We start from the raw sequence: 7990 nt of genomic DNA, 5'->3' as shown, positions 1-7990 counted from the left end.
TGTACCCCTGAAACAAATAATACATTATATGTTAAAAAAAAAAAAAGAAGAAGAAGAAGATAGCAGGAGGGGAAGAATGAAAGGGGGGAAATCGGAGGGGGAGACGAACCATGAGAGACGATGGACTCTGAAAAACAAACTGAGGGTTCTAGAGGGGAGGGGGGATGGGAGGATGGGTTAGCCTGGTGATGGGTATTAAAGAGGGCACGTTCTGCATGGAGCACTGGGTGTTATGCACAAACAGTGAATCAGGGAACACTACATCAAAAACTAATGATGTAATGTATGGTGATTAGCATACCATAATAAAATAAAATTTTTAAAAAATTTTTAAAAAAGAGAGAGAAAGAAAGACTCCTGTTTCTCTTATGCTCACCTCCCTGGTTTCACCTTTGCCTAAACCTGCCAAGAAGCCAGTTGGCAAGAGAAGCTAGCTGGCAGGAAAATGGTGTTCCCTGTGATGTGGAACAGAGCGAGGATGAAAAGCACAGAAAAAAGGATTAGTGAAGTAGCAAATACCCAGTAAAATTGACCCTATAACTACCTGGCAGACTGATTTCCGACAGAGCCAGCCCATGGCCAGTGGGACACAAAGTACTTCAGTGTCGGTGAATTCAGTATAGATGTCTTTTCTGGCATTACTTATTTTAAGGGAACAAGGAACAAAATACGTCTCTTTCAAGATGAAAGTGTTACACAGACATTAAATCTGTGCATACTCATAAGATGGCACAGTGTATGAGAAAACACATACTAAGTAATTAATAAAATGAGTTACATCCGTACACAATAGAGAATCATGGTGAGAGTAATCATTTCTGACATGTAGAGTGTGTAAGGCTGCTAGAAACACAAAGAATAGAATAGCAAAAGTATTTTAATACTTTTGTGGGAAACATTTATAGCTTCTGGGATGTAAAAATGTGTGATCATAAAAGATCCTGTGTTTTTCTGACATCAACTTTATGGTCCAAGTAATAGATTTCAGCCATCAGAGGAAACATTCCAGACCCGTTTTTCATTGTTTCATTCTTAAAGAGCTGGAAATAAAATGAGAAAAACAGTTTGTCAGTTACATAATTATGGAGTGTTTTTAATAAGTATTTTCTGTGTCTAGAATAAAGAAAATATTATTAGGGTAAGAAAGATGCCCAATTATTGGTAAAAAAAAAAAATCTGTGTCTATGTGTCTATAATATTGGTGCATAGTATCCAAGGAAAGAAGCAAAGAACACAGGTGATGACTTATTTTTGTCTCCTGGTAAAATCTCCTATGAAAAACAAAGTAATGCAAGAAAAGTAAATTGTTTGAACTAATACTACCCAGGTCATCGAGTGGTGTGCTTTAACATTTCTGGGCACCTGATGTGAGCTCACTAAGTAAATGATTAATTGGATATATGAAATATTGCAGGTGGAAAATTTATTAGAGTTCATAAAATAAAATGTTTTCATTGTACAGGTGAAAAATTGAGACCAAGAAAGAACAGAAACATATTCAGGTTTATTATAGATTCATGACAGATAATGGAGTTCCTATTTTTAGTTTTTTCTTTCTTTCTTTTTTTTTTTTTAAGATTTTATTTATTTACTTGAGAGAGAGAGCACAAGCAGGGGGGAGAAGTAGAGGGAGAGGGAGAAGCAGGCTCCCCGCTGAGCAGGGAACCCAATGAGGGCCTCGATCCCAGGACCCTGGGATCATGATCTGAGCTGAAGGCAGATGCTTAACCAACTAAGCCACCCAGGCACCCTTGTTTTTGTTTTAAACTCCGAGTTAAAGTAGTGGGTAAGGCTACTGAATTTGCAGTCAGTCAGCCTTGGGATTAATTCAGAACTCTGCTACTTCTTGTGCAGAACTTCCACATGTAATTAAGTTCTTTCTTCCTCACTATTTTCATCTGTACATGGGGATAAACATTATGGAACTTAGGATGTTTAGAAAGATGGAATGAGGCACCTGGGTGGCTCAGTTGGTTAAACGACTGCCTTCAGCTCAGGTCATGATTCTGGAGTCCCGGGATTGAGTCCCACATTGGACTCCCTGCTCAGCGGGGGGTCTGCTTCTCCCTCTGATCCCCTTCCCTTTCGTACTCTCTGTCTCTCATTCTCTCTCTCTCAAATAAATGAATAAATCTTTAAAAAAAAAAAAAAGAAAGATGGAATGAGCTAATGCATCTAAAGCATTGAGCAGAGTGCATAGTAAGGACACGAAGATATTATCTTTTTCGTGTTCTGCCATACCCCAGACTTTACATCAAGCACTTATTATTCAAGCTTCTGAGTTGAAAAGTTGGTCTAAATTTCTATGGTGATCTCTAGGGAGCAGGGAGACAGCAGTCATTCACAATTTCCTGTGATATTTTCTTCAGGACCCACTCTTAAGATCTTCCTGCTATCATTGTGGTTTTCTTGTCCAAACCAACAATCTAGATTTATTGTTTCCTGATTAGTCTTGTTATCTAAACTGAACAGGCTACTCAGCAGCAAACTGACCACTGGAATTTTTAGTCTATTTGGACAAAGAACTTTGTAATTAGGCCTTACTTAAAGGTGTGGAATTAGGGAGAGTTCAGTGAGGACAACACTTCTGGCTACATGGTTTTTACACAGGGGCCTGGATATGAATGACAGTACCACATCAACACAAAACAAGCAAGAGAAGGCAGTAAGTATTCAGTGAGATGCTTTGTACATAATTGGTGCTCATAACTTTCTGTTACAATCAACTGGATAAAAAGAAATGGAGTTGTAATATGTTCCAGGCATGGTTTTTCTGGAGAATGTAGCAAACCTATCGAGGACTTTGCAAATGCCTAGCATTCAGTCAGAAATACATATATAACATCAGTAGCCAAAGTCAGGGCCTTGATAGGTAAGGGGTGGGTGCATGAGACTAAGGATGGTTGGTTATATTGAGGTAGAGGCAGTTGAAATATACCAACTCCCAGATTCCCCTGAGCCCTCTAGGCCTGTGGACGTAGTGTACTCTGCCTTATGAGAGAAAAGTGGTCACCCCTGTTCAAAGACATAACTGTGGCAATTGCCTCTCAGGACATCCTGACCTCTTCAGGATTATCCCTCAACTACCTTTCTTGCCACCATACCAATAATTTTGTCCAATCTGAGCATGACTTGAAAAGGGAAAAGCTCATTACAGGAAGCAAAGAGAGGAATGTTTTACCAAAGGAACGATCAGAGCTGCCTAATAGGACATGCCTCACACATGCCAAAAAGAATTGGAGAGTAGCCCTGTGAGTGGAGACTACAGTTACTGAACCAGAAGGGACAAGAATATAATTGTGGATAAGAGAGAGCTTTCAGTTTAAAGCACAAGTTTCACGCCTCAGGAATTAACCCCTGGGCACAGGCCTTTGGAGATGATTTTCACAGGCTTCTTGGATGACTCTTAGAAACTTGCAAAAGGTGATGGCCCACCTTAAGTGAGTTAGAGATGGCAGAACAGCTATGGGAGTGTGTGCAAGATAGATCTTCAGGCTCAGAGAGGAGCAAATGCTAGAATGAATCTGTTAGGTAAAATTGGAAGAGACTCCAGTTGAAAATGCCAAAGCAATAAAGGATGTGCTGGTGAACACCAGCATTCCTGAGCACCTCAATAATGGCTCTCCTCTGTATGACACAATTGACAGTGGATAATTCTGTCACTTAATGAGGTTGAGAATATCCCAGAATAGTCAAGGTCCGGGAGCAGCACTTAACCATCAAAAGCAACGTGGGTGTAATGACCAGAAAGGGCATCTAAGTCAAAATGGCAGCCTTGAGACATCTGACAGCTGGCTCATCTTTGGAGATGACTCCTAAAACGTGGTGTACTCAGAGGCAACCAACAAGAATATCTGTTTCATATATATAGCCTTGGTGGTGCAACTAATGTTTAAGAGCTCTTCGTGGGACCAGACTAGGTCACAGTAAGAGGCCAGTCTTCTTCTGAAACTGTGTCATGGACTGAATGTTTGTGTCCCCTCTGGAGTCCACATGTTGAGCCTTCCCCTCCCCACCACTGTGATGGTATTTGGAGATGAGGCTTTTGGGATATAATTAGGGCTAGATTGTTAGATGAGGTCATAGGGTGGATTAGGGCCCTCATAATGGGATTACTGCCCTTGTAAGGAGAGACTCCAGAGAGGCTCACTCCCTTGCTCTCTGTCTTTCCCTGTAAGGACACAGTGAGATGGGGACCACCTACAAGCCAAGAGAAGAGGCTTAGAATGAACTTACCTTTCTGGCATCTTGATCTTGGACTTCCCAGCCTCCAGACTGAGAAACAAAGGTCTCTCATTTAATCCACCAAGTCTATGGTATTCTGTTATTGCCTGTTTTCTTTATACTCCCTTGCTTTCCTTAGATTCTTCCATGCTGTCCTTGAGAGTACTCTCCCAGTCAAGAATCTCTGTCTTCGGCTCTGCTACTGTGGAACCCAACGTAGGATACTAATGTTTATTTAGTGTATGCCAGAAATGCCCACACTCGGTATACAGTGGTGAATAAGACAAGTATTTAGTGGCTTCATAGGGCTCAGAGCCTAGTGATCTCATTGGCATTATTTACTAAGCATTTTATTAATGGGATTTGACAGTTATTTATAAGCATACTTTTGTTCATTTCATAACATCTTTTAAAGTTTTATTGGCTTCTGGATGTATTGCTTTTTGATCAGAGAATGTGCCAAATACTATCTTACTTAGAGAAAGTGTACTAAGAGCTTAATACATTTTATACATATTCCAGAAATATTCAAAGATCGAGTATATTATTTGACTTCTTAACCTGTTCTTGTCTTATGCTTTTCTGGTATTGTTTCTTCAAGCATCCTCTTATTATTTTTCAAGTTAATTTTTGTTTTACTTGTTTTGCAGCATTTGATTAAATTAAATTAAATTCCCATATTCTTTGGTTCGTTCTCTCCCTCTCTCTGCTCCTGCTGCTGCTGGTCCCCATCCTTATGTGAGGAGATATGCTCCCCATCTCAGTGTTTGCCAGCAATCATGGACCATCAGTTACCCTGTTCTTCCCACATTCCTCTTGGGTAATATTGGGGACCTGAGTACATATTTCAGCTACAACCATAAGGCACATTGTGATACATGAGTCCAGGCTCATTCTTGGCACTTAGTTGGTATATTTCTGCCTTTAGAGATGGTCTTATTTTACCCTCTGCAGTCTTCTTATACATCAAACTTAAAGAAGTATGCTTTATGTGAAAACATACAATTTCTAGTGTGCAGAGCTACATCTTGGTCTTTTCCTAGCTCAGTTAATTTTACATCCGAGGGCTCTACCCTCCCACCTGGGTTTCAATTTGCCACCACTTATATCTCCTCTTCACCTAGTTGCCCTATTGTTACCTGTCAGCCACAGCCTCTGCGTGGAAGGGACTGTGCAGGTGGACATTCGCTGTATTCTGATCACACAAAGAAGATATGCTCAGCAGTGATGAAGATTGCTTTCGCCTCATATTTTTGTTAGTGGTCCAGCGTCTAATTTTGAAAAGAAAATTTAGGGAGGCAGAATCATCAAACACCACAGGCAAAAAAAAACACTTAAAAGCACAATCAGAAAAAAAAAATAAATAAAAGCACAATCAGCTAATTACATTTTGAGATATTAAAATGTAGTGCTAACTTCGGCTATATTTTCCCAAAGGACAAACACATTCACACTCACCAAATACCCTGAGACCTCCACCTGGGAATATGATCAGCTACACTCCACCTGCTCCATGCCCCAGTGAAAATCCATCCAACGTGTCTTTCAAGTCTTCCATTTTATGGAATTATCGTGGAGACTAGAGCAGTCTAACAGTATATAACTCTATAGAAAAATGCAAATGATGTGACAAACCGCACAGTGTTGAGTTGCATCTGCCATTATAAAATATTCAGATGAGAACACTTAAATAGGAAGAATAAGCCAGCACAGCATGGAAAGAAACTTGAGGTTCTGGCGGAGTTTCTAAAATAATTAACAATAGTTTTTTTTAAAGATTTTATTTATTTATTTGAGAGAGCGAGAATGAGAGAGAGAGAGAGCAAATGAGAGGGGGGAGGTTCAGAGGGAGAAGCAGACTCTCTGCTGAGCGGGAGCCCAATGCAGAACTCGATCCGGGACTCCAGGATCATGACCTGAGCTGAAGGCAGTCGCTTAACCAACTGAGCCACCCAGGCGCCCCATATAAAGCAATTTTAGTATGTTCTTTTCAAGTTAATCAGCAGTGCACTTGACTATTCTTATATGAAAGATGTAACCACAGGAATTAAACATAATTCAACTGCATTTTAAAAATATTTATTTCCACCTATCATTGCGTTGCCTGATCTCTTTTATTTGCCTAATCTTGCTTGTGGAAAAAATTATACACACTGATAATGTCCAAATATGTCTAATAGCTTAGAAGAATAATATGAACAAGGTGGAAAAGTTATTTGCACGATTTAAATGTGAGAGCTAAAGAAAGAAAACTAGAAGAAAAATATGAAATATTATGCATCTGTAAAAACATGTTACTTTGATCATTTAAATTCACCAAAATTCTACTGTTTTGAGCTAATATGTAAGTAATTTATTAAATAAACTGGATATGAGTGCACTCATATTCCAGGGTGGCCATGTGGGTGGGAGAATGAGCCAGAAGATATACCCTATATTGTAAAACACATGTACACATTATTTTCCTGCAATGACAGCTCAGGACAAAAGCTGGGACCCTAGCTCACTCTTCTCCTAGAGGGAAAGACTTCCTACATGGTTCTTGTATAGTCTTGCAAGTAGGGCCCTCACTGGTGGGCCAGCCATACATGTGCAGACATGTTCGACTTTGTAGTGTGTATAATAAGGCAGGGTGAGGTAAAACATGGCACTTTCACATAGGGTCATTGGAAAGGAGCTTAATAAAGGGACAGTGGGCAAATGTGCTCAGAGTATAGTGACACCAAGCAGTGGTACATAATGTCAGGTGAAGCCGAGGTCTGAAGGGAAAAGTGGGGAGAACAGAATAAACAGAACCCAGGAAGGCTTTTGTCAAGGGCTGTGACTCGGGGACCCAACCAACCTGCAGGCAGTATGCTAAAGAAATATTCTTCCTCTTGGGACACATGAGGGGCTCAGTTGGTTAAGCTTCAGCTGTCGGCTTAAGTCATGATCTCAGGGTCCTGGGATGGAGCCCCACATCGGGCTCCTTGCTTAGCGGGGAGTCTGCTTCTCCCTCTCCCTCTGCCCCTCCTCCTGCTCATGCTCATGCTCTCTCGCTCACTCTCTCTATCTCAAATAGATAAATAAAATGTTTAAAAAAATATATTCTTCCTCTTGTCTCCATCATCTGAACCAGTGTGGAAGGCAGAGAGCAAAGGAATGCGTGGATGCGGTCCACACAAGTGAGTCTCCCGGGCACAGATCACTGCAAAAACTAGCGGACAGTTTGTCTGGTTTCAGTAATGTGAACTCTTGCTTTGGTGACCGCCTCATCAGGCTCCATTCATCACCCCCCTCTCTCTCACCTGCAGCCCAGCACGCGGTTTGTGGTAGCAGAATCAGCGTGGTAGAAAGTGATGGGGGAGCTCCATTTTAATTTCATCACTTTACTAGGGTTAGGCTTCCAAAATTGACCGAGAAGATTTTAATGTGTGTATTATGTCAAAATCAAAAGGATAATACTAAATTAATTCTATAATATGTAATTGATGACTGGATTTAGGGAAGCCCTCTATCTTCCCACGGTTTCCAAGTCTGCAAACATACATGTTGTCAGATAAATGAGAAATAGCGTAGACCCCGACTTAGAATCAATATTGCATAAGTTGTTGATTTGTAGGCTGCAGCTCATAAAACAATAAATAAGTAAAAATCCTGGATCAGGACACATCAAGCAAGATGGCGGAGGAGTAGGAGACCTGGATTTCGTCTCCTCTCAGGAATTCAGCTGGATAGGGATCAAACCATTCTGAACACCTACAAACTCAACAGGAGATCGAAGAAA

This window comes from Leptonychotes weddellii, chromosome 7 (genome assembly GCF_054177405.1).
Source record: "Leptonychotes weddellii isolate Sample4059 chromosome 7, ASM5417740v2, whole genome shotgun sequence".
NCBI lineage: Eukaryota > Metazoa > Chordata > Mammalia > Carnivora > Phocidae > Leptonychotes > Leptonychotes weddellii.
The sequence above is the reverse complement of the archived record's forward strand: the minus strand, read 5'-3'. Positions refer to the sequence as shown.